The sequence below is a fragment of the Tupaia chinensis genome, unplaced genomic scaffold (genome assembly GCF_000334495.1).
Source record: "Tupaia chinensis unplaced genomic scaffold, TupChi_1.0 Scaffold150006_1, whole genome shotgun sequence".
NCBI lineage: Eukaryota > Metazoa > Chordata > Mammalia > Scandentia > Tupaiidae > Tupaia > Tupaia belangeri.
Genome location: NW_006209847.1, coordinates 4,140,620 through 4,166,098, shown reverse-complemented (window position 1 = coordinate 4,166,098; position 25,479 = coordinate 4,140,620). Strand labels below are relative to the sequence as shown.

At 41.6% G+C, this 25,479-nt stretch overlaps 1 protein-coding gene and 2 pseudogenes across 1 annotated transcript in view; all 3 read right to left on the bottom strand.

Moving 5' to 3' along the window:
- Positions 1–25,479, bottom strand: part of R3HDM2 (R3H domain containing 2) — a 161,752-nt gene that overhangs the window by 123,332 nt on the left and 12,941 nt on the right.
- Positions 22,121–24,850, bottom strand: LOC102484365 (la-related protein 7-like; annotated as a pseudogene).
- On the bottom strand, positions 24,577–25,474 carry LOC102483949 (60S ribosomal protein L32 pseudogene; annotated as a pseudogene).

The window sequence follows — 25,479 nt, the reverse complement described above, 5'->3', positions numbered from 1 at the left end:
AACATTTTTAAAGGGGTTTTTCTTTTCTTTTTTCTCTTTTAATCCCATGAGTAAGAAAACACCACTCCCAAGAGGGTTTTCATGCAGTGATCCACCCTCGGCTATGGCTAACCAGGACCACAGGCCCATGTGTACCCAGTCCTGCAAACTGAGAGAGGTCTCCAGGCACAAACCAGCAATCTTCCCAGGTGGGTGTCTCACAGAACAATGCATTTTACCTATACACCACTATTCTGCCTCTTAAATATCTGTTTAGTTTAATTCTTTCTCCTTTGTTGACTTCTTAACTATATCTTTTTGCATTTTCCTTATATTAGGGGAGAGATAGGGCAGGGGGTGGGGGAGGAGGAAGGAGACAGGTACCCTTGAAAGCATCTCACCTTGCCATGATCCTCCCTAGTCTCCCAGCCAGCCAGAATCACAGGTGCATACAGGAACATCGGGCATATTCGGTCAATCGGGGACCTGAACCCAGGAATTCTCACATAGCTCCAGTATTATGCAGTGGCTCCCTAATGCTAGCACCACTGTGACTGGGCAAATTTTCTTGGTATGTACTTTTTATTACAATCAACCTTCAAATAAGAAACCACTTCAATTAACATTATAAAAACCTTAGAAAAGTATACTTTTATTCCACTTCTCCCAACATACTAGGCAACTGCTATTATCTACTTTATTTCCACTCATTAAAAACTTCACAATATAGTTTTATATTTGTTTTAAGCAGTCAACTGTCTTTTTGTTTTTTTAATCCATGATAAAGCACACATACTCACGTAAGAAAAACATATACAGAGAAGCACTCTCCACTGGGCTCAAAACACATTGCAATCCTTTTCCTCCAGTCCTCCAATAGGCCAGGATCCAGGTGCCTGGCAGCATGTTTTCAAGCCAACCAGGCCAGGATTTGAACTGCAGTTGGCATATGGCTTCAAGCTCCACAGTCTGGTGTGCTACTGGCTGGACCACAGAGTCTGGGCCTCAGTTCTTTTTTTCTTCCCTTAACTGCCAAAGGATACATGTGCTCACCACAGAAAGAGACAGAGAAAGGGAGAAAGAGAAAGCACCTCCTAATGGGGTGTGGTCACACTGCAATCCCTCTTCCTCTATTTCTCCATTTGGGTCACACGCATACAAACACTTGACATGTTTTTCAAGTCACCATGGCAAGGATTCAAACCACAGCTAATCATCGGGGATTCAGCTCCCTTAACTACTATGCCATGGAACCAGCCCTCAATTATCTTTATAGTATCATTTTTCAAACAAAAGAACTCCCTTACATAGTCTACAGATTTCTAGTTCTCTTCATTCCCTTACGAAGATCTAAACTTCCATTTGGTATAGTTTTCTCCTGTTTTTAACACTCCTTATAATGGTGGTCTGATGGAGATGAATTCTATTAGTTCCTTTTTTTTTTTTTTGGATTTGTTTTAACTTTATTTATTTATTTTAATTTAACCAGAGAGAGACAGAACTAGAGAGAGAGAGAAAGTAAGCCACCAGTTCCAAGACTCAAACTATGGTTGGCTATTTGGAAGTCCAGTGCCCTTAACCACCACACCACCTGCCGGCCCCAGTTCCTATACTTTTTTTTTTTTTTTTTAAGGTTTTTGCCACAGAGCTCGTGCACTTGCAGAAAGACAGACAGTAAAAGGAAAGTGAGAAATCATCCCAAAAGGGAGATGGCCACACCAAAATCCCTTCTCCATTCTCTCCTCAGGATTTTGGGCATGCACACACGGGCACCCAGAGAGAATTTTAAGTCACCAGGTCCACAATTCAAATCATATTCAGCCATGTGGCAGTCCAGCACCTTAATCACCACTTCACCTGCTGGCCCCACTAAAATCAATCTTAAAACATTTTTATCATCCCAGAGAGCTTTTAAAAAATTTTTGTTATCTTTTTTTGTCTTTATTTTTTAAAGATTTATTTATTTTTCATTTTATTTATTATTATTCAATATTGACCAGAAAGCAACAGAGAGAAAGGGAGAGTGAGAAAACAAGCCACCAGGTCCAGGCCTCGAACCATGGTTGACCATATGGAAGTCCAGTGCCTTAACCACCACACTACCTGCCAGCCCTGAAAATTTTTACGTATTAGTAATTTTCTCACAATTTCCAGCCCTAAGTAATTAATGCAATCTGCTAATCTTTGGACTTAAGAAATTTGTTCATTCTGAACAGTTTTTCTTCAATTTTGAAAGGTATTTTCACTGCATATAAAATTTCAGGTTACAAGTTTTTTATTAACACTTTCATATTATCATTCCTATGTCTTTTGGCTTGCAATTATTCTGATGAAAAGTTTGCTGTAATTCCTACCTTGTATACTAGTTTGTTAGCGCTACTGTAACAAAGCGAGGGTGGCGTCAACAAAATAATTTATTTTCTGAAGGTTAGAAGTCCAAGATCAAGGAATTGGCAGATTTAGTTTCTTCTATAGCCTCTTTCCTTGACTTCCAGATGGCCTCCTTCTTACTGTGTCTTTGCACAGTCTTCCTTCTGCACATGCACATCCACACTCCTGGTGTTTGTGTGTCTAAATTTCTTCTTTTGCATAAAGACACCAAAAATTGGGTTAGGGCTCACCTTAATTGTTTTTTTTTTTTTTTTAATAGAGAGAGAGAGAGAGATTTCTGCTATAGGGTGTGTGCACTAGATGGAAAGACAGAGACAGAGAGGCAGAAAGTGAGAAATCACCCCCTGGGGGGGTTGGCCTTGCTGTGCATAGAAGTCAGAGCCCATAGGGTAACCAAAGTTTAAATACCAGTCCTGGTAGCATGAAAAAACATACTGGGTGCATGTGCATGCTTGTCCAAAATCCTGATGTGATGAAGAAATGGAGAAAAAAAAGGATTGCGGCATGATCACACCCCATTGTTGGGGGTACTTGCTCGCTTGCTCTCTCTCTCTCTTTCTGTGGCAAGCACACATGTCCTCTGGTAATATAAATAAAATTGAATGAGCCTTGTTATTATAGTTCTTTTTCTAAATTTTTATTTATTCATTCATTTATTTTAATTTGACCAGAGAGAGAGAGAGAAGGAAAGTGAGAAAACAAGACACCAGGACCAGGACTCGAACCATGGTCAGTCATGTGGGAGTGTCCAGCGCCTTAACCACCGCACCACCTGCTGGTCCCCTTATTATAGTTCTTTTAATTATTTTCCTGTTTTGGGTTCCCACAGATCCAAACAGTTAAAGTACCCAACATAGAAAATTCACAAAAAGGACTATCAAGGCAAATCATAATCAAATTGCTTAAGATCAGTGACAAAGAGGAAATTTTCTTTTCAATTTTCGTATAGGATATATGCACTTGCCAAAAAGAGGAACAGAGGGAGAATGAAAGTGAGAGAGAGACAGAGAAAGTGAGAAAGCACCCCCAGAGATGACCATGCTGCACCCCTTCTCCTCTGTTCTCCTGTGGGGATTCTGGGCATACATGCACATGTACCCAACATGTTTTTCAAGGCACCACGTCTGGGACTTGATCTATGTAGTCAGCCATGAGGGATCCAAGCCACCTTAACCACCATAACAGCTGGCCCAAAGAGAAAATCTTAAATGAACTTTTTCGATCTCTGGATTTATAGTTTTTATTAAATTAAGAGAAATGCTCAGCCATTATTTCAATTTTTTTCCTCCTCTGCCCCTCTCCTGAGACTCCAATTACACATACTCTTGATGTTCTTCCATCTGCTTGATGTTCACTGATGCTGTTCATTTGATTACTATTTCCTTTAAAATGTGTTTTGCTTTTCTTTTTGTTTTTAACACTAGGGAGCATATGCATACCCACTTGAGAGAGAGGAAAAGAAAAAAACAGAAGAGAGAGAAGAAAGAGAAAGAGAAGGTACCTCCAACAGGGTCAGTCACACAGCAATCCTACAGTTCTCTATCCCATCAGGATCCTAGGCACAGGAGCATGACAGGTACACTGTTGCAGGGCTGACTCAAACCCTGTTCAGCCTTGTGAGTTATGGCCTTTTCTCCACAGCACTTATCCACTGCATTACAGAGATGGCACTTGTTCATTTGTTTTTTTCAGCCTTTTTTATTTCATTTTAGATAACTTTCTTTTATTATGAATTAAAATTCATTAATCTCTTCTTCTACACTGACTATCTCCTGTTAATCCTGGCCACTACTTTTCATCTGTAGAAGTCTGTCTTGGGTAATTTTTTTTTTTAATTGCCAAAAGATACATGTGCTCACCAAAGAGAGAGAAAGGGAGAAAGCAGCGCTCACATTAGAGGTGTCTAATGCTCATCCTGTTGGTATTTTTGCCATATATGCACACTCACCCAGCATGTTTTTAAGCTCCTGGGCCGAGATTCAAACTGCAGTCAGCCATGTGAGATCTGGCTCCCAAAACTATTAAACCATAGGGCTAGCCCTGATTTTGATCACTTTTATATCTTCCATGACTCTACTTAAAATGCTCAAGCTTTCGGGACCAGCAGTTAGCGTAATGGCTATGTCGCTGGACTCCCATGTAGTCGACCACGGTTTGCGTCCCGGACCCAGTGGCTTAAAACTCACACTGGGTGCATGTGTGTGCGTGCCCAAGATCCCGAGAGGAGAAAGGAGGAGAGGGGATTGTGGCGTAACCATCCCCCCAGAGGGTGATTTCTTGCTTTCTGTCTGTCTCTGTCTGGCGAGCGCACGCGCCCTATAGCAAAAACCTCTCCAAAAAAAAAAAAAAAGCTCAAGCTTTCTTCTAGCTTCTTGAACACAGTTATAACTGTTACAATGGTTTCTTTGTGTGTATATATTTTTTTATATTGCCAGAGGACACATATGCCCAACAGCAGGGGGTGAAACGCATACCTCTAATGGGATACGGTCACTCTGCAATCCCTTTTCATTTCTCCATCCTGCTTGGATTTTGGACATACACACAAATGCATTCAGTCTGTCCCTCAAGTCTTCTGGGATAAGGCTCAAATTATCCAGATGGCGATGTAAGGGATATGGCTCCATTAAAGCACTAAGCCACAAGATTGGTCTGACTTTTTTTAAATACTTATTCTAGGGAGCAGCAGATGGCACAATGGTTATGTTGCTGGACTCCTATGTAGTTGACTGTAGTTCGAGTCCTAGACCCAGTGACTTAAAACTCACACCAGGCACGTGTGCATGCATGCCCAAAATCCTGAGAGGACACGCGCCCTATAGCAAAAACCTCTCCAAAAAAAAAAAAAAAGCTCAAGCTTTCTTCTAGCTTCTTGAACACAGTTATAACTGTTACAATGGTTTCTTTGTGTGTATATATTTTTTTATATTGCCAGAGGACACATATGCCCAACAGCAGGGGGTGAAACGCATACCTCTAATGGGATACGGTCACTCTGCAATCCCTTTTCATTTCTCCATCCTGCTTGGATTTTGGACATACACACAAATGCATTCAGTCTGTCCCTCAAGTCTTCTGGGATAAGGCTCAAATTATCCAGATGGCGATGTAAGGGATATGGCTCCATTAAAGCACTAAGCCACAAGATTGGTCTGACTTTTTTTAAATACTTATTCTAGGGAGCAGCAGATGGCACAATGGTTATGTTGCTGGACTCCTATGTAGTTGACTGTAGTTCGAGTCCTAGACCCAGTGACTTAAAACTCACACCAGGCACGTGTGCATGCATGCCCAAAATCCTGAGAGGAGAAAAGAGGAGAAGGGATTGTGGTGTGGCCACCCTCCCTAGGGGGGTGAGTTTTCGCTTTCTATTTCTTTATGTTTCTCTGTCTCTCTGACAAGCACACCTGCCCTAGAGGGGGAAAAAAATCCTCTCAATAATAGATACTAATGCTGTCATCTATGTCATTTCTGGGTCTATTGTTATTCATTGATTTTTCTCTGCATTATGGACCATATTCTCTCAAGAGGGTTTGGAAAAATAAGGTTAATGGTCCTACAGATAATATACAATTCTGGTTCTAAAAAGTCACCTAGAAGACTTTCAGAGTAAATTGATATAAATTCAATTTTGTTAAGAGAAGGATGTATAACTGTGTTATTGGGCCATCAGGGACAGAGTATAGCTCAAGCAAGCCATCCTTCTAGCACACCAGTAATAAACATGCAATAATTTTGTTATGCAGAGAAAACGAGGATGGCTATTTTAGAAACCTAGCATATCTTTTATTGTACATCCAACTTGTAGTCTTGTCATTTACTCTCCAAAATATATTTCATGTGAGACTATAAAGTCTTAGTTTTAAAAGACTTAAAAGATAGAAAATAAAGAATCCCCAGAACCTAAGATCCCTTTTTTCCTCCACTGATACCTTATGATGCAGTAAGTCTGCTCCATAGTAAGACAGAAGGCTGCCTACCAGGTACTGAGAAACATAGAAATAGTTCTGGAGATGCTACAAAAAAATAAGATCCTTGCTCTTGCCCTCGCAATTGAAATTTGGAACTAAGAAATATATATGTGAAATTTGGAAGCAACAGAAAATTCAAAATAATGTGAGAAAAGCCTTTCGTTTATTTCCTCCTAAGATCATAACTACTTGGGTGCAGACTATGCTTTAAATTACAAGTATCTTCAAACTAGAAGGCTCAGTACAAAGAAAAAAGTGCATAAAGTTAATAAAGAGTTGGGTAGCTTGAATTATGAACAGTTTCCTAAAGAATGTAATTCTAAACTGGATTTCTCAAGGCATCATGGAAATGCTTTGGTAAAGAAAGAACTGAGATAACTTGAAGGAAGCAAAAGCTCAAGGAATGACAGTAAATTTAATCTAGTTCGACTTGGCTATTATATTCCAAAGAAATCGGTTGCTATAAGGAAAACAAGGGGTGGGGCTGTCCTAAGCTCCTGCTTAGTAATATAGCACTTAATACAACTGGGTCCACTATCACAGGCAAATGGAATAATAATGATGATACTAAGAGAACCACTCAGCAGTGAGATATGAGTTTCAAGACCAATAGGACTACTAAAAGTAACAACCAAAGACCAAAGGCTTGTTCTGTCTCAAAGTATAAAAATATTTTATTATTACTCCAAGAATGGGAACCTAATATATACCATCACCTTTTTTTAAAGAATTATTTTATTTAACTTTATTTATTTTGATTTAAGCTGAGAGAGACAGAGAGAGAGAGAGCGCAAAAGAGAGGGAAAGTGAGAAAGCAAGCCGATAGGTCTAGGTCTCAAACGTGGTTGGCCATGTAGGAGTTCAGCTCCATGTAGGAGTCCACCATGCCATCTGCTGACCCCTATACCATCTTTAGAAAAAAAAAAAAAAAAAAAAAATAAAAAGATGTGAAAACTCAGATGACTGACAGTAGGGCAAGCAAACAAGGTCTACTCTTCTTCAGTGCCCAAATGACTGAAAGCTATCCCCTTTCTAGCTACAATGATATAAATGGTTACATATTTACTTATTTGTTTAAATAATTATTTTATTTATCTATCTATCTATTTATTTATTTATTTTTAATTTGATCAGAGAGAGAATAAGGGAAAGTGAGAAAGCAAGCCACCAGGTCCAGTACTCAAACCATGATTGGTCATGTGGAAGTCCAGTGCCCCAACTATAACACCACCTGCCCAAGGGTTACATATTTAAAGTAGTGAAGAATACATAAGTGATAGTGTACTCACACATCCAAGAGAGAAAAAAAGCATATCAAGGGAGGAAAAAACAGTTTCATGAAAGACAGGATGTAGGAAAAAAAACAAAAAATGAAGACAAAAAAGAAATATCAGTTCTGATATACTACAAAATAAAAAAAGAAAAAAAATCATCCTTTTTTTAGGCGGAGGAGAGGATTTTTGCTATAGGGCATGAACGCTCATCAGAGAGAAAGAGACAGAAAGAGAGAAATCACTCCCCGAGTAAGACAGCCACACAACAATCCTTTTCCTCCATTCTCCTCTCAGGATCTTAAGCATGCATGCACAGGTGCCCGGCATGAGTTTTAAGTCACGGAGTCCAGGACTCAAACCAGGTTGACTATGTGAGAGTCCAGCAACGTAACGGTTATGCCACGTGCTAGTCCTGAAATATCATTTAAAATAATTTTTTTACAGGGGCCTACAGGTAGCATGGTGATTAAGGCACTGAATTCCCATATGGCAGTCCTGTGATTCAAGCCTGGCAGCTTAAAAATCGTGCTGGGCAGGTGTGCATGCATGCACAAAATCCTAAAAGGAGAATGAAGAAGAGAATGGAATGTAGCCACCCTCTCCTGTGGAGTGATTTCTCATTTTCCTTCTCTCTATCTCTCCAACAAGCATACACACCCAATGGTAAAAATCTAAAAAGTCCTTACTCTTTATTCTTTATTTCTGCTATTCTTCTTCCAATCCTACAGTCTGTAAGAAGGTAGGAAAATAGGCACTGAGAATACCACTAAACAAAACAAACTAATTTCTCACAACCCAACACCTAAATCAAAGAATTTCAAAGTATCCCCAAATATCCAGGTCATATTTGTAACTAAAATGAATAATGCTCTAATACTGCTTTTCATGGGGATTTCTCCCCTATCTCTCCTAAATAAGCAGTAACTATACAAACAAAGAAAGAACGTCATTAGAAGGTCAGTCCTGTAGCACAGTGGTTAAGGGAGCCAGATTCCACATGGTCAACCACTATTTGAAATCCAACCCCAGCAACTTGAAAAACACACTATGTATGTGCGCATGCATGTCCCAAATTCATTTTTTTTTTGAGAGGTTTTTCACTATAGGGCGCGTGCGCTCGCCAGACAGAGAGAGACAGAGAGACAGAAAGCAAGAAATCACCCCCGAGGGGGGATGGCCACGCCGCAATCCCTTCTCATCCCTTCTCCTCTCGGGATCTTGGGCACGCACGCACACGCGCCTGGCGTGGGTTTTAAGCCACCAGGTCTGGGACACGAACAGCAGTCGACTTATGTGGGAGTCCAGCGACATAGCCATTACGCTAACTGCTGGTTCCCCCAAATTCATTTTTTTAAGAATTATTTATTTTTAATTTTATTTATTCATTCATTTAGCTTTTTTTTTTTTTTTTTTGCTATAGGGTGCATGCCCTCGCCAGACAGAGAGAAACATAGAGACAGAAAGCGAGAAATCACCCCCCAGGGGGGATGGTCACGCAGCAATCCCTTCTCCTTTCTCCTCTCCTCCTTTCTCCTCTCGGGATCTTGGGCATGCACGCACACGCGCCTGGCGTGAGTTTTAAGCCACTGGGTCTGGGACACGAACCGCGGTCGACTACGTGGGAGTCCAGCGACATAGCCATTATGCTAACTGCTGGTTCCCTTCATTTTTTAAAAAATTTTTGGCCAGAGAGAGATAAAGAGAAAGAAAGAGAAAGTAAGAAATCAAGCCACCAGATCTGAGATTCAAATGGTGGTTGGTCATGTGGGAGTGGCCAGCACCTTAACCACCATGACACCTGCTGGTCCAATGGATGCCTCAAATTCTGATGGGATAGAGAAATGGAAAAAAAAAAGGACTGTGGTGTGACCATGACCCATGGGCGGTGGAGTGTGCTTTGTCAGTCTCTTTCTCTCTGAAGAGCAAACTCACCCTCTGGCAATTAGAAAAAAAAAAAATGGTATCAGAAAAGCCAGCATAATACAACCTCTATCTTTGAGCACAGGCTAAGAGAGCATCCCACTGTTCCTGAAACAAAATAATAATAATCTCAAAGTCTGAATGATCTTATGGTCTATCAGACTGTGGCCTGCTCCTACACTGCCTTGCAGCCTTGCCAGTTGGCCTAGTGGGATTTAACATGAACCAAATCTGTCAACCAAGTTGAAGACACACACGTGGGTTCTAATGAGCAGTGGTGAAAAAACATATTGCTCCATTCAGCTCCAAACAATGATAAATAATTCAGAAAAAGAACTGCGGCAACACAGAGTACAGCAGCAAGATTTAAAAATAAACCACAGGCTACAGACTAGGTGGAGAAATCAGGAGTCATAGAGAAAATCAATTTGTGTCAAGAAATTCCCAAGCCCTCTGCAATAAAGGATGCTACTAAAATTACCACTCAAAACAAATGCCAGAATTCTAATGTACTTTTTTCAAATTCATGTATTTGTGCACAGAATTGGCAAATCTGACAATAAGAGAGCTAGACAGGCAATAATACTATTGGGCAAGAGTAATTATTACAAAAAAAAAAAAAAAAGTAAATCCAAATTACATAAAGAAAACATGTTTTTTAAAAGAAAATCAAGAGCCAGCTCTGGAGTCTAGTCCATGTGACAAACAGCAGTTTGAATACAGGTCCCAGCAGCTTGAAAAACACACTGGGTCTATGTGTGCGTGCATTTCTAAAATCCCAACAGAATGAAGAGATGGAGGAGAATTCTGTTTTCTACACCACCGAGTTCTAGATCTAACATCAATTTATTAGCTTTTATTCACTACTCATGCCTTTAGTATTGAAGGAAGACAGTACTCAATATTTTTCTCTTCTTTCTACCTCTAACAGATCCTATTACTCGAAACATACAAACACAAATTTCTTACCCATCAATAAAACGAAAGCTTAAAATGAGGCCAGATTAACATCAGCAGTAACACAACTGGACCCAATACAGAAAGGTCCCCAGTTCATACAGTGGGCTTCATTCTACATGCCCACTCCCCTATGATACAGCCTGGCTGAGGCTGGAGTGAATCGCAGGATGAAGATCCTATTGGGCGTGCCTATCTCTCATATGAAAAAAATAAACTTTTTTACAAAAGGGGGGATTAGATTGAAAATTGAACAGAAGTCAGGATTATAGTCTTTCCAGATTTAAATCAACCCCAACTCTGACAGAACTGATGAATTATAATTAGATGAAGACAGTCTAAAATCCTGGGTTCATGTGGATTATAAAGATTTTTAATGTACTCAAGAATTTTTCAGATATGGGGTCTGATGAACAGTGTGGCTGAATATAGTTGGTAAGACTGGTATCCTGAGGATTACAAGTGTGACCAGAACCTGGTCTGCAAACTCAACATGTGTGATGAAGCAATACTATTCTGCATCTAAAACTACATTCTCCATAGTCATCAAAATGTACATTGGGGGGAACCGGCAGTTAGCGTAATGGCTATGTCGCTGGACTCCCACGTAGTCGACCGCGGTTCGTGTCCCGGACCCGGTGGCTTAAAACTCACGCTGGGCGCGTGTGCGTGCGTGCCCAAGATCCCGAGAGGAGAATGGAGGAGAAGGGATTGCGGCGTGACCATCCCCCCTGGGGGGTGATTTCTCGCTTTCTGTCTCTCTGTCTCTCTCTGTCTGTCTGGCGAGCGCACGCGCCCTACGGTGAAAATCTCTCCAAAAAAAAAAAAAAAAAGAGAAAATGTACATTGGGCTTTTTATTTTTCATTTGCTTTCTTCATAAACCTGAGATAAATTTCAGAAAACAGAATTTTAAGACCACTTGATTCTAATGAAAACTAATTTACTTAAAAAAACGATGACACAGAATACAAGAGAAAACATAATCTGGTTCTTTTACAATTATTTTATTCTAAGTAAAACAAATGGTACTGAAGAAATTCTTTTTTTCCTTTTTAAGAGGTTTTTGCCTTACAGTGGAGAGACAGAAAGAGAGAGAGTGGGAGGGAAAGTGAGAAATCACCCCCACCCCTGGAAGGGATGGCCACACCACAATCACTTCTCCTCCATTCTCTTCCCAGGATCTTGGGCACACATGCACACATGCCCAGCGTGATTTTCAAGCCACCAGTTCTGGGACTTGAACCACAGTCAGCCACGTGGGAGTCCAGCAACGTAACCACTATACCAACTGTTGCTGGCCCCTGGAGAAATTCTTGTCAGTATAAAACCACATACCAATATACACAGATCACGTGCTCCTGCCTCACCTTTAGAAGAAAGGTCAGCTGTGTCTCCTATAACTGTTGCATTCAACTTAAACTACACAAGACCAGATGCACTTGGAGTAAGGTAAAGGTTTTTTCAATTCTTAAGTTCCCTAGATTGTAAGTATACACATATGCTAGGCAGTATTTTCTTTTCTTTTTTTTTTTAATATTTAATTTTATTTATTCATTCATTTATTTTAATTTGACCAGAGAGAGAGAGAGAGAGAGAAAGTGTGAAAGCAAGCCGCCAGATCAAGGACTTGAACCATGGTCAGCCATGTGGGAGTGTCCAGCGCCTTAACCACCACGCCACCTGCTGGTTCCTAGGCAGTATTTTCAAAGGAAAAACAAACTGGTTCATTTGAAGCACTTCTCCAGGTATAACATAATGTAGTGAGACCAGCTGTTTTCCATTACTGCACCACTAAACACATAAAGTAAGCTATCATTTCCTCACTCTAAATTCAGGCTTTCATACAACTGACAAGAGACAATATGGTCAAACGAACCTGGCTTTGAGTCCTAGAATGAGTACCACTCCTGGCTGTACTAAAAGGACATAGTCTTTTTTCTTTTCCTTTTCCTTTTTTTTTTTTTTAGTTTTTTTCCAGGTTTTTGCCATAGAGCGCGTGCGCTCACTAGAAAGAGAGACAGCGAGAAATCACCCCCCAGGGGGGATGGCCACGCCGCAATCCCTTCTCCATTCCCCTCTCAGGATCTTGGGCACCCATGCACATGTGCCTGGCGTGAGTTTAAGCTGCCGGGTTGGGACTCGAACAGCGTTTGACTACATGGGAGTCCAGCGACATAGCTATTATGCTAACTGCTGGTCCCAAAAGCGATAGTCTTCATCTTTTTTTTATATTACTTATTTAATTATATTTATTATTATTTAATTTGACCAGAGACAGAGAGAGGTAAAGTGAGAAAGCAAACCTCCAAGTCTAGGACTTGGACCATAGTTGGTCATGTGGGAGTCCAGTGCCTTAACCACCATACCACCTGGCGGCCCATTAGTCTTCATCTTGTACTGTAGACAGAACCAATATGACCCTCCACTAACGTGTTCTCTGGTCAAAGCAAGATGTCTATGGGACCAGGGAGATGCTCCAGATCCCAGAATTTCTTGTCCAGGCAGTTCCAAGCCCTCTTCAGGGCCTTCAGTGGATCTCTTCTCAAACTCTGTACTCCCATGGATAAATCCACTGTGGTACACACAAATGATGGGAGGGGTTTAGATGCAGACTAGACTTATGGGATGTCCTTACATTATTCCACTCTAAGAACTTTGAGAAGTTCAAGAATTCTTTTTTTTTTTTTGGGGGGGGGGAGAGGTTTTTAGTATAGGGCGCGTGCGCTCGCCAGAAAGAGAGATAGAAAGCAAGAAATCACCCCCCAGGGGAGATGGCCACGCCGCAATCCCTTCTCCTCCACTCTCCTCTAGGGATCTTGGGCATGCACACACACGCGCCCCCGGCATGAGTCCTGGGTACAGGACCCGAACTGTGGTCAGCTACATGGGAGTCCAGCGATATAGTCATTACGCTAACTGCTGGTCCCGAGAAGTTCAAGAACTCTAAATTCTAATCTTGTCTTTTTAGGCATTATGAAAATATATTTGTGAAGGTAAGATGAGAATTTTTTTCTTTTTTAATATTTAATAAATTTTATTTATCATTATTATGTTTTAATCTGACCAGAGAGAGACATGGAGAGAGAGGGTGGGAAGGGAAAGTGAAAAAGCATGCTGCCAGGTCCAGGACTCGAACTGTGGTGGAATATGTGGGAATCCAACGCCTCAACCACTAAGCCACCAGCTGGCCCCTAACAATTATTTTTTTTAATTATTTTATTGAACTTTATTTTACTTAATTAATTTAATTTGACTAGAGAGGGACAGAGTGAGAGAGAGAAGGAAAGTGAGAAAGCAAGCCATCAGGTCTGGGACTCGAACCACAGTCAACCATGTGGAAGTTCAGCACCCTTAACAGCCATACCATCTGCAGGCCCCCCTAACCGTTTGCTTTTATTTTAAGAGAAATTTTTGCTATAGGGTATGTGTACTCACCAGAGAGACAGAAAGCAAGAAATCGCCCCCCGGGGTGATGGTCACACCAAATTCCCTTTTCCTCCATTCTCCTCTCGGTATCTTGGGCACACAAGCACATGCACCCTACATGAGTTTTAAGCCACCGTGTCTGGAACTTGAACCAGGGTCAATCACGTGGGAGTCCAGCAGCAACGTTACACCATCTGCTGGTCCTCACAGTTTGTTTTTTTTTTAAATCTTGATTTATAACTTAATTAGTCATGGAATATGGGCTTCCATTCATGTTCTTGCTCTAGGACTAATTGCTAAGACTATGCCTATCTAGCCCTATCACATACTAGGTCTGTAATTTTAGGTAAGTAACTGCTGTGGTTTGACTATGTCCTTCTAAAATTCATGTGTTCAGCCACTGTAATGTGATTGAGAATGAGAACATCTCACTACGGTGCTGAAAGGTTGGGCCTTTGGGAGGAGATTAGTGATTGGTTAGGGCACATATTCCATGACTGAGTTCTAGGGTGTAAAAAGAGATGAAATGGGGCCAGCAGGTAGCAAAGTGGTTAAGGTACTGGAGTCCCACATGGCCAACTGCAGCACAAGCCCAGAACCCCGCAACCTGAAAATCACACTGGGCACATGTGTGTGGCGCCTAAAATCCAAGGAGAAAAAGGGAGGAGAACCGAGGTCAACTTCAACTGCATGGGAGTCCAGCGACATAGTCATTATGCTAACTGCTGGTCCCAGTAACCACCTCTTTAAGCCTCACTTCGATTAACTGTAAGATCAGAAGGTTAAACCTCTTTCATAGATTTGTTTTTAATTTACATCACTTTATTTTTTATTTTTAAATTCTTAATTTTCAACTGACATAATAATTGTACATATTTCTGGAATACAGTGTGATTTTTTTCAGTAAATGAATACAACGTGTAACAAATAAATCATTCGGGTAATTGGCGTATCTATCATTTTAAACATTTATCATTACTTTGTGCTAAGAACATTCCAAATCATCTCTTTTAGCTATGCTGAAGTATACAATCAATTACTGATTAACTATAGATGCCCTGTTATGCTACAGAACAATAGAACCTATTCCTCCTATTTAACTATAATTTAAATGTATCCATTAACCAACATCTGTTTGTGACAATCATGGTCTAACAGATGACTAATCCTTAATTTCAATTTATCCATTAACCAGCATTAACCCCCTTCAACTCCTATCCTTCCCAACCTCTGAAATCACTATTCTACTCTCTAATTTTACGAGGTCAACTTTTTTGGTTTCCACATGAGTAAAAACATGTGACTTTTCTCTTTCTCTGCCTGAGTTATTCTACTTAACATAATGTCCTTCAGGTTTATCCATGTTGCTGAAAATGAGGGGGTTGTGTGTGTGTTTTTAACGGCTGAATAGTATTTCAGTGTGTGTGTGCTTTATTTTCTTTATCTATTTGTCTGCTGATGGACACTTAGGTAGACTCTGTATCTTGGTTACTGCAATAAACACTGGTGTTCAGATTTGAATACTGCTGCAGTAAACACTGGAGTACAGATTTCTCTGCACCATATTGATTTCTTTTCCTTTGGATAGATACCTAGAAGTGAATTATCGGATCTTTCATACTTTTTTTTTTTTTAGATTTTTGCCACACAGTGGGTAAGCTCGCTAGAGACATAGAGAGAGACAAGAGAGAAGGAAAGTGAGAAATCATCCCCCAACAGAGAATGGCCAAACCACAATTTCTTCTTCTACGTTCTCCTCTTAGGGGTCTTGGGCATGCATGCACATGTACCCTCAATGTTTTTCAAGCTGCTGGGTCCACACCAGCTGCTGGCCCACTGCTAGGATTTTAGTGCAATTAAATAATATTCAACATAATTTTGCAAAGTACCTGGTCCATAGCAAATCTATGATAAAATAAACACATTATTATGTACTCTACTATCACTTTGTTCTTTAGTATGGGTGACAAATGAACATAAAAGGGCAAAAAAGTAGAGCTAGCTTCAGAGAAACTAAAACTAAGACACAACTGTTCACTGGTCCAATTTTAAAGATTTCTTTTATTTATTTCACAGAGGTCTCTAGGTACTGTTTTTCTTACAACTATTCCTCCCAACTAGTATGTTAGCTCTGATCCAGCAATTCCATTTCTGGGTAAATACTTTAAAAGATTTAAAAACAGAATTTCAAAGAGATATTTGTATGCTCATGTTCATAAAAGCATTATTCAGAATGGCCAAAATGTGAAATTAGTCCAAATATCTACCGCTGGATGAACAGATAAACAAAATGTGGTTACAGGTACATAATGGAATACTAGTCAGCCTTACAAAAGGAAGGAACTTTCTACATATGGCCTCTTTCTTCTCTTGGAAAGTAAATAAACCTGTTCTAATTCTTCTCAAAAACAAAATAGGAAGGAAATTCTGATGTACATTATAATATAATCTTTTTTTGGAGAGATTTTTGCTGTAGAGTGTATGCACTCGCCAGAAAAAAAGAGACAGAGAGACAGAAAGCGAGAAATCACCCCCCAGGGGGGATGGCCACGCTGCAATCCCTTCTACTCCATTCTCCTCTTGGGATCTTGGCCACGCACGCACACGCGCCCGGCTTGAGTTTAAGTCACAGTGTCTGGGACTCAAACTGCAGTCAACTACATGGGAATCCAGCAGCACAGCCATTACGCCAACCACTGATGAATCTTAAGGACATCATGCTAGATAAAATAAGGGACAGTTATGAAAGACAAATACTGTGTGTAATTCCACTCATAAAGGTAGGCAGAGTAGTCAAAAATCACAGGGAGACTATGGAGAATAGTGGCTGCCAGGAGGCTGAAGGGGGGCAGTGGAGGAGGCAGGAGTTATTGTTTAATGAGTATAGAGTTTCATTTTTATGAAAAGAAAACAATTATAAAGATGGATGGTAGTGATACTACAGAATATTATAAATGTACTTATTTTAAAAATAATTATTTAATTTTAATTGTATTTATTTAATTTTATTTATTATTACTCTTCAATTTGATCAGAGAAAGAGAGAGAAAGAAGGGAAGTGAAAAAGCGAGCTACCAGGTCTAAGACTCAAGGGGAGAATAGAACAGAAGGGACTGCAGCATGACCATGCCCTCTAGGGGATGATTTCTCACTCTCTCCCCTGTCTCTCCAGTGAGCATACACCAATTATTAAGGCATACTTAAAAAATAAAAAAAGAGGTTATGATGGTAAATTTTGTCATGTGTATCTTACCACAAAAAAATTGGAAAAAGGAAAAAAATGTACATTCTAAAAGGGCAGGGAGTTTTTTCTGTTTTTTTTCATTGCTGTATCTCCTGCTCTCAGATAGCTCTGGAACAATGACTATTTGTTAAATAAACCATTAGCCACGAAAAGCAAATATGAAGTGGTTATCTGGTATTCCAAAATTATTTTATGAGTATATACAAGTGTTACATATAATACTACAATGTAGACAAGTGTGGTATACCAGAAAATGAATTATTTATATAGATGGCTACTTCACTTTGCTGCTTCCTCTAATTTATGAACATTTGCCTTCAAAATGAAATTCATGAAAACATTAGAGTGACTTTAATATAAAGACAGTCTGCTCTCTCCAATTTCTCTTCCTCATTTGTCTGCACAAAATACTAATAATCCTCAGTAATCTCATATATATTCCCACCAGAGAGGGTTACTGGATGATTTAATTACCTGTATTATACTGAAGCTCTGGTTTTAAACATGTAGGGTATAGTAGAAAGAAGTTAGAAAGAGCAGTTGAAGAAAAAGGTACTTCTTTCTGTTTCTCATGCTTCCATCCTCAGCCCGTGTCTTGTATAGATCAATCCTATCAATTCCTGAGAACTCAAAGCAAGTTTACAAACTATATCCTATATATAACCCATCATATTCTCAAAAACATATTACTGGGGACCAGAAGTTAGCGTAGTCGACCGCGGTTAGCGTCCCAGACCCGGTGGCTTAAACTCACGCCGGGCGCGTGTGCGTGCGTGCCCAAGATCCCGAGAGGAGAATGGAGGAGAAGGGATTGTGGCGTGGCCATGTCCCCTGGGGGGGTGATTTCTCACTTTCTATCTCTCTGTCTCTCTCTGTCTGTCTGTCTGGCGAGCGCACGTGCCCTATAGCGAAACTCTCAAAAAAAAAAAAAAAAACCCATATTACTGGTTTTCAAATTTCTTTAATCAATCATGTATTAGTTCACTTCCAAACTAAAGGTTAGATTACTATAGCAGAGTAGGTGACTCAGAATCAAACATATTCTGAAACAGACTTAAATGACTCTAAAATTATATAAGACACTTCCAGGTAGACAGAAAGATGGCTGGTAAAAGAACTCGGGGGCCTGTCGTGGCATGGTGGTTAAGATGAGAGGAACTGTGACCCACTTGATGGTTGTAGTCCCAAACCTGGTGGTGGGGAGTAATGAATAAATGTCCAAAATCCCGAAAAGGAGGGAGAAACAGAGGAGAAAGAGAATGCATTTTGACCATTCCCTAGGGAGTGCTTTCCTTCCTCCCTCCCTCCCTTCCTTCCTTCCTTCCTTCCTTTCTTTCTTTCTCTCAGTGTCCCTCTCCAGCAAGCACACCAGCCTTCTGGCAAAATGAAGGGAAGGGAAGGGAAGGGAAGGGAAGGAAAGGGAAGGGAAGGGAAGGGAAGGGAAGGGAGGAAAAGAAAGGAAAGGAAAAGAAAGGAAAAGAAAAAAGAAAAGAAAGGAAAGGAAAGGAAAAGAAAAGAAAAAAAGATAACTCAGCAGTACATCCTATAAGACTCAACTGAGAATTTAGGTGTGTCAACAAGGGGAATGTGTTACAGAGGTGTTACACAAATCCCCAAAGTAGCCTAATATTCAAAAATATACTGTAATACTATATTCCACCATATTGACCTGATTCTGAATCTCACCTATAACAAAAGTTATCTTTTTTTTTTTTTTGAGATAGACTTTTGCTAAAGGAAGGTGCACTTGCCCGAGAGACAGAGAGAGATAGAAAGCAAGAAATCACCTCCCCCCCCACCCCCAAGAGATATTAAGGAGGTAGAATCTGTAAGACTTAGTGACACATGAGATATGTGTGATGACTGGGAGGTAAGATGTCTAAGGGGACACTCAGGGGAGACTACAAAGAAAAGCAATCCTCAAAGTGTGACCTGAAATCCCTGGTAATCCCCCAAACTTTTCCCATGGGACATGTAAGATAATAATCATCTTTTTCTTCCTTTTTTCTTTAATTGGTAGAAGGCATGTGCATTCTGAAGGGGAGGAGGGAAAAGTACCCCTTAATTGCGCATGGTCGTGCCAAAATCTTTTTTTCCATATCTCCATCCTGTTGAGATTTTGTCCCAGCTCAGTGTATTTGTCAAGCCACTGGGATCAGGATTTGAACTGCAATCGGCTATATCCAATCCAGCTCCTTTAACCATTAGTCTATGGGGTCAGCGTGATAAAAATCATTTTCATAATAATATGCTTTCATGAGTGTAGAGCTTTCTAGAAGCTATGTGAATGTAATATTCCAAGTAATTTGAATAAAAAGGCAGATAGGAGAATCCAGCTGTGTTTTATTAAAACCCCATTGTTACAAAGACTCATAAAAAATAGAGCCAGTGGGTGACGTGGTGGTTAAGGTAGCTGGATCACAAGTGGCCCACTCTTCAGTTCAAGTCCCTAACTGGTGGCCTGAAAAAACACATCAGGAATGTGTGCATGCATACCAATAATCAAAAAGAAAATGGAAGAAAGGGTACTGTAGTACGGCCGTCCCCCTGATGGGGTGATTTCTTTCTCTTCCTCTCTTTGTCTCTCTCAAGTGAGTCCACACACACTAAAAGAATTGCAAAAAAATGAAAAATGTGGAACCGGCACATGGCATGGTGGCTAAGGGCACTGGCCTCCCATATGGTGGACCATGGTTAGAGTCCTGAACTTGGCGGCTTGCTTTCTTTCCCTCTCTCTCTCTCCCTGCCCCACCCCACCCCCCGTCAAATTGAAATGGATGAATAAAGTTAAGTTTAAAAAGTTAGTATTTTAAGGGACCAGCAGTTAGCATAATGGCTATGTCGCTGGACTCCCATGTGGTTGACTGCAGTTCACGTCCTGGACCCGGTGGCTTAAAACTCATGCTGGGTGCGTGTGTATGTGTGCCCAAGATCCCAAGAGGAAAACTGGAGGAGTCCGACCCGGCGAGGCCCCAGGATCTGTATGAGCCCCCCAGCCTTTGAGCTCCGCTTCCGGTTGGATCAACACGTTGGCAAGGCCACTGTTGCGCTCCCCACCCCCCCACCTTGGAACAAAGTTTGGGTCAATTAACGCTCCCCAATTTACTACTATAAAAGAATTGCATAGCTCTCCTATACATCCTGAGTGTACAATAAAATCTTCCAGGAAGTCCCCCGACCGCTCCCCTTTGCTCTGATCACTTACTATTAATTACAATGCTTTATCTCCATGGTCACAATAGAGGGTGGGCTGAAGTTCTTTCTAGGCAGAAGTAATCTTGACCTTTGGAAGGCCCTTCAAAATACATTTAAGGTAAACTTAATCCTTTCTTCGTAAAATAGGATTAGGCCAAAACTGGCCCAGGACACCTCCGCCCTCTCCAAGTGAAATAGATAAATATATTAGGATTCCTCAAATTAAGTTTTAGATCCCTACAAAACTGTATAAGTAACATTCTTTATTAAGATCCATAAGAACTAATATCTATTCTTGAGATTTCCTTTTCTCAGCACCATTCCCAGTAATCACAAGATGGCTGCTGCGCCGCATCAGCTGATAATCATCTCTGCTTACCGGAACCACTTTCCCAAAACTGCATTCCATGGAAACCCACCTACAATTGCGGAACTGCACTAGACCCGCCCTTAATCCAACCCTGAATTGCACTAGACCCACCCTTAATCCAACCCTGAATAGAATCTATGTTCTCTATTGTTAAAAACTTTATGAGCTGTTAATTGAAACACTAGCCCTCTCCCTTTACTTGCATGTAACACGTTTTCAATAAAAACGCACGATGATTCCTAGCAGTTGTCACCCCTCAGAGAGCGATCTTTGAGGGGTGTCCGGCATAGGACGTGCATGAAAAGGCATCGAGGCCTCTGTCTTCTGTTCACCTTCGCCGTCGAGATAACCCAACCACGCTGAGGCTGGTCCCCTGCAGAAAACGGAGAAGGGATTGAGACATGGCCATCCCCCTAGGGGTTGACTTCTCGCTTTCTGTCTCTCTGTCTCTGTCTGTCTGGCAAGAGCACGCACCCTATAGCAAAAATCTCTCAAAAAAAAAAAGTTATTATTTTAAAAAATGAAAAATGTGGGACCAGCAGTTAGCGTAATGGCTATGTCACTGGACTCCCATGTGGTCGACCGCAGTTTGCGTCCTGGACCCGGTGGCTTAAAACTCACTCTGGGCGTGTGTGCGTGCGTGGCCAAGATCCCGAGAGGAGAATGGAGAAGGGATTGCAGCGTGGCCATCCCCCCGGGGGGGTGATTTCTCGATTTCTGTCTCTCTGATTCTGTCTGTCTGGCGCGTGCACAAAAAAAAAAAAACACCTCTAAAAAAAAAAAAAAAAAAAAAGAAATGGTAAAAAAAAAAAGAAAGAAAAAGGATATATATTTTTTTAAATGTCAGATAGTATGTGCATGAGAGAGACAGAGAGAAAGAGACAAAAGTACCCACATGAGTGCAACTGCCAACGGGGTTTGGTCAAACAGCAATCCTTTTCCTTCCAATTCTCCATCCCATCAGGATCCTAGGCACACACATGCAAGCTCAGCATGTTTTTCAAGCTGCCAGGGCAAGGTCTCAAATTCTGGTCAGTCTTGTAGGACCCAGCTTCCATTGCACAGTATTTTTTTTTTTTTTTTGGAACAAAGGTATTTCTTTTATTTAAATGTACGTTCTGAAAAAAAAAAAAACAACAAACAAACAAACAAAAAAATGCTATAGTGCTCCCAGAGTAACAATGGGCTTCCTAAGAACAGAGAGAGCTTAGGCAATGCGACCAGCAATTAGCATAATGGCTGGATTCCCACGTAGTCGACCCCGGTTGGCGTCTGGGACCTGGTGGCTTAAACTCACGCCCGGTGCGTGTGCGTGGGTACCCCGAGATCCCAAGAGGAGAATGGAGAAGGGACTGCGGTGTGGCCATCCCCCCTGGGGGATGATTTCTCGCTGTCTATCTGTCTGGTGAGCGCACATGCCCTATAGCAAAAACCTCTCCAAAAAAAAAAGAGTGAGCTGCAACTCTTGTTAGTCACATGCAGAATATCTGATGTACTGACTTGCTCCTTGAGCCTTTTCCAGTCTGATCCTCTCAGCTTTGGTGATTAACTTCTCGGTGCCTCTCTTCTTGTCCTGAGGCTGCTTGAGTTTGGCCTACCAACCAGGATCTTAAGCCAGTACCTCTGCTCGTGATCACCAGAAATGATCTCAAGTGCCCATCCGCGTTTGTTTTTCACATCTGCGTAAGCATCCACCACTGAGCGCACATCCTCAGGAGTCTTAAACCTGGCATGGCACTCCGTGTCCCCGTCCAGTAGGTGGACGTAGACCACCTCCGAGATGGCAGCCAGGGCGTCCCAGACTTGCTTCCTGCCGGGCAGGGGCTCCAAGCTGAGGATCTTCACGATCACTCCACTCGCGAACTGCGGCCTGGTTGCGTTGGCTCTCTACCGGGGGCAACATTCGCCAACCCAGCGCCGGTTTTTCCATTTTTCATTCCAGACATCTTAGGTGCTCCACTGTCTGTTTTTATTTCTGACTCCAATTTCATTTGGGCTATTGTTTTTTTGTTTTTTTTTTTTTTAAAGAAGCCATCCTGGGTTTTTGCAGTACTAAGTACTCTTTTTTCAGATCCATCCACTCACACTGGACAGCACGCATAACAGTATGACCGCCTCACCCATCCTGTCTCTCTCCTTATGCTGCTTCATGTGCTTCCTCTTCTTTTTTTTTTAGAGAACCTTCTTTAGTGTCTCCAGTATCCTTCTCCTCTTCGGTGGAAATCTCGATGTCTCTGCTTTTTTTGAGACCTGGCAGCTTTTCATGTAGTGACCTTCTGAGCCATTTTCTACACTTTGGCGGAGGAGCCAGGCCGCCTGTGCCCACGGAGCTGCCTCTCTTCCTCTTTACTGTCCTGACGTCAGGTAAGCTAGATAATTCAGGTCTCTCCCCGTTTCTTTTTTCTTGAGGGTTGCTTTTGGGGTTCAACAGTTCCCACTTCAGAGCCCTCGGATGTGGTACTGGGTCTCCTGGTTTTACAGGTGCCTGTGCTGCTTGTGCTGCTTGCATCAGTCCTTAGCTCCTTAACCTGGGCACTGTCTTCCTTCTTCACATGGCCTTTCTCATTTTTCTTCTTCTCCTCAGCTACTCTTAAGGCTGGGATGGGCTTATTTTTCACTGTCTTAGGAAATATACCCAGTTTCCTTGATGCTTCTTCTGGTGGGTTGTTGAGAAACTCTATAGCTTTTGCTGCTTGTTCTTTTGTTTCAAATTCCACAAATGCAAATCCCTTGGACGTCCAGTGGACTTGTGGTATACTTACATAAACAGCATTTCCCAAACACCCTTTCAATCCACCTATGGTTAACATTTTTGGGAAGTAATCCCATGTACATGGTCCGCTTATCTTCATCCTTGGGTCTTTCACCCAAAGGCTGTTTTCTCCTGATCCAACTCTGCAACACCTGAACTCTTCAGTGCTCTGGCTATTAACTTCCCATCAGTAATCAGTTTTTTCATCTTGTTAAAAGATACAAGAAGTGATATATCCACAGGACCAGCAGTTAGCGTAATGGTTATGTCGCAGGACTCCCATGTAGTCGACGCGGTTCGCGTCCCGGACCCGGTGGCTTAAAACTCATGCCGGGCGCGTGTGCATGCATGCCCAAGATCCCGAGAGGAGAATGGAGGAGAAGGGATTGCGGCGGGGCCATCCCCTGGGGGTACGTGATTTCTCGCTTTCTATCTCGCTGTCTCTGTCTGTCTGGTGAGCGCACACGCCCTATAGCAAAAACCTCTCCAAAAAAAAAAAGAAGTGATATATCCACATAGCCATCTCTAGATTTCTCCATCTGCTCTCGAAAGAGCTTGTCCTTGTGGAGATTGGCACCGCAAAACCGTAAGTCCACTCCCTTAGCAATATCTGCAAGCACCGGTCTAACTCGAGACCATTTCTGTTTTTCTACTTCTTTCTTTTCAGTGCATTCCTCTTCAACTGCCTTTTCTGGATTTCCACTTGGAGTTTCTATTCCTGTGAAACATTCGGTCCTGAGTACAAGGCCAACAATGCACCCCACCTCTTGGGCCTAGAGCCGTGGTCACTTCCTTGCACAGTACATTAACCACTGCACCACAGAGGCAGCCCAATACCACATTTCTCACTAAATCTGTGGTTGCTATTTTAGGAAAAGTTGTTCTGGTTTTTTGGGTTTTTTTTGAAATTTTATTTATTACTATTATTTAATTTGCTTCAGAGTATACACACTCACCAGAGAGAGACAGAGAAAGAGAGAGAAAGTAAGAAATCAAGTCGCCAGGTCTGGGACTTGAACCACAGTTGGCTACCTGGGAGTCCAGTGCCCCAACTACCACCATGCCACATGCTAGCCTCAGGGAAAAAATTGTTTTTCATAAAAATTTGCTTTTAGGGTAATGTAAAACATTGATTTATTGTCTTTTCTTTCTTTCCTTGTTCCTAACTTTCTTTTAAGAGAGTATCTCACTGCTGTTGAGATTCTCTTGACTCAGCCTCTCAACGAGGACTACAGACAGGCGTGTGCCACAATGTCCACCCTCTAGGACCTGGTCTAGGAGCCCATGCCCACCCCCTAGGACCCTCTAGGAGCCCAAGTGCAGCTGGTCGAACTCTAAGGAAACAGCATTTCAGTAGCTCATACCTCCATGGTAAACCTGTCATTTTTAATAGATTTTCAAAAATTTCTCAGTTTTAATTTTCAATATATTAACATTTATATAAATATAACCCACATAAACAAAAGCTCCTTGGTAACTTAATCTTTTTTGTGGGGGCAGGGCTGTGGTTTTATTTAGACACAAAATGTGCACACGAGCTGTCTACTCATTTCTTTGCTGCGCAGCCTGGTATTGGGATTGGTGCCTCTGATGGCCAGCTGGGCTGCTCTTTCCACAACAGCCTTGCAGTTCTTGGAGGAAACGAGAGTGATCTCAGTACAGTAAGACCTACTGCACATCAGCAGTACTTCCAGCTCCTTGACATTGTGGACCAGGAACTTCCAGAAGCCTCTGGGCAGCACGTGCTTTGTTTTCTTATTACTCTGGTAGCCAATGCTGGGCATCAAGATCAGGCCCTAGAATCTCCTCTGCTCCTTGTTGTCAATACCTCTGAGTTTTCGCCAATTGCACTTAATTTTGACATATGGGTCTGACTGCTGCCAGATAAATTTATTAGTCCTCTTTTTGACAATCTTGGGCTTCACAAAGGGTCTGAGGGCAGCCACGATATCAGGTAAGAGATGGCTGTCACGTGCACAAGCAGCTCCGAGAAAGAGAA